At 41.5% G+C, this 2,322-nt stretch overlaps 1 long non-coding RNA gene across 1 annotated transcript; it reads left to right on the top strand.

Moving 5' to 3' along the window:
- The first annotated feature begins 1,376 nt into the window (after positions 1-1,376).
- LOC311051784 lies at positions 1,377-2,322 on the top strand. The gene is made up of 3 exons (XR_014601424.1): positions 1,377-1,487; positions 1,900-1,994; positions 2,212-2,322. It is a non-coding gene; the product is annotated as an uncharacterized lncRNA (long non-coding RNA).

Here is a 2,322-nt window from a genome sequence, read left to right as displayed (position 1 = left end):
ATAACATAATATCTTAGCCACAGGTTATTTGTGTTTTTGACGTTTATATCAAGATGCACCAGTGAATGTGTTGGTGGAGGTCAGTACACCAGACAGTCCAGCAGAGGGCAGCAGTGTGAGCTTGACCTGCAGCAGTGATGCTAACCCACCAGTACACAACTACACCTGGTACAAGAGGACTGGGCCTCCTGGTTCCAGCTCCCTGGTCCAGGTAGGGTCAGGACAGGTGCTGGTTCTGGCCTCTCTGCAGCCCTCCCACACTGGACTGTACTTCTGTCACACCAGGAACTCACTGGGAGAAAACAACTCTACTGAGGTGCTGCTGCACATGGACACACTAGACAGTGAGTCATATAAGAATATGTTGTCCAAAGGAGACATGAAATAATTAGGCCAAAGTTGGTGTATTATTATACATCACAAACAGTATTAATCAAGAATAACTTTAGAAAACAACAATCAGAAATGCACATTTTAACTTTCTCTCCGCATTTTTATTGTGTTTCTCCAAAGCCAACAAAGTTGCTCTAATATCCGGAGTTGGGGTTTCACTGTTTGTGCTGATTTTGGTTTTCTCCATTGTTTTCTGGGTCAGGTGAGTGTGTGTGTGTGTGTGTGTGTGTGTGTGTGTGTGTGTGTGTGTGTGTGTGTGTGTGTGTGTGTGTGTGTGAGTGTGTGTGTGTGTGTGTGTGTGTGTGGGGTGTGTGCGCGCGCTAGTATGTGCGTGCGTGAGTACTGTATTCTCATTGATCACAAAATTATATAAAATAATAAGTTAAGTCTTTTGATTTGACAGGAAGAAAAAGACAAATGCAGACCAAGAGGTATTTATTTGTTTGCATTTTGTTTGTTTTAATTTGAATTTGAAATGTTTCATTTTTGAAATTATTTCTTTAACTCTCCTAATATTTAGACAAATGAAATTGACTAAATTGAAACTTGCCATCAATGATTTTGTGAAAAAATAATTTCTGTATCTTCAACATTATCACATTAAACATAGACATATTAAGTTTCTAACAATTATCACTGAAACCATCTGATGTGTTACTTTCTGTTGTGTCCCACACCAGCCTGCGTCTGTCCCTATGGTCAGTGGGAGGAGCTTAGCATCTGTCCCTATGGTCAGTGGGAGGAGCTTGGCATCTGTCCCAGTGGTCAGTGGGAGGAGCTTGGCATCTGTCCCAGTGGTCAGTGGGAGGAGCTTGGCATCTGTCCCAGTGGTCAGTGGGAGGAGCTTAGCATCTGTCCCAGTGGTCAGTGGGAGGAGCTTGGCATATGTCCCAGTGGTCAGTGGGAGGAGCTCAGACCCTTCAGTCCTGCAGGTGCATCAAGACTCTTCCTCTCCCTCCTCTCAGATCAACAGTGTCTACTCCACAGTCCAGCACCACTCTCTGTCCTCTCCTCATCCTCCTACTGAGGAGATCCCTCTTTGCTCTATGTTGAAGCTCCCGTCCCGTCAGTCTGCTTCACAACCCCCTGGACAGGTACTGTGTCTAAAGGTCACATGGTCTTTGATTTACACTTGAATCCTTGACCTTGACCCAAGAAACCCACCAGGTCACTGATAAATTACAATTTATTTCTGAAAACGTTCCTTTCTGCACTGTTCAGGAACCAGATTCCTTCTACTTTCTTATATGACTCATTAGTCATGCAAACTACTTCTCTTTTATTTTCATCTCTTCTCTACAAAGATGACAGTTATATTGTATCAACTATCACCTATTAGTTATTCAACAAAATAAGCTGACAGGCTGATTGTGATTGTGCTGATTGTACTGTATTTGAGAAAGATGTTTTCTCAAAAGATGTTTAAGCTGTTTGAGTTTCAGCATTGCATTTCATGACATTACTGATGCCACTTTTTGTTATTTATTTTTATGTTGTCTTACTCAGCAAGAGCAGGATGTTGACTATTGTTCAGTGACATTCAAACCAGGGACCAGCAGGACCCTTGCAGACCACAACAACACAGCCCTGCAACACACACCGTAAGTTATAAAAACACATTTATTTAATTGTGAAGTATAACATGCATTGAAAACTGACATTTTGAAAAATCCAGATCCATCCATTATTTTAAATAAGACCATATAGATAAGTTATGCTTTACAGAAGTAGGTTTCCTGTGCTGCTGAAGAGACATTAGGATTACATGTGTAGTTCTTCTCTACATTAGTATGAATGGATGTGTATTGTTCTTCTCAGGTCTGGAGAAGCAGGAAATGAAGATGTGATCTATTCCACTGTGAAGGAAGACGTCTCTGCAATCTATTCCACTGTGGATAAAACTAAAAAGGCAAAGCAAACTAAAGCAAA

This window comes from Gymnoscopelus microlampas (genome assembly GCF_963454915.1).
Source record: "Gymnoscopelus microlampas genome assembly, chromosome: 9".
In the NCBI taxonomy this organism is placed as follows: Eukaryota; Metazoa; Chordata; class Actinopteri; order Myctophiformes; family Myctophidae; genus Gymnoscopelus; species Gymnoscopelus microlampas.
The sequence above is the reverse complement of the archived record's forward strand: the minus strand, read 5'-3'. Positions and strand labels throughout refer to the sequence as shown.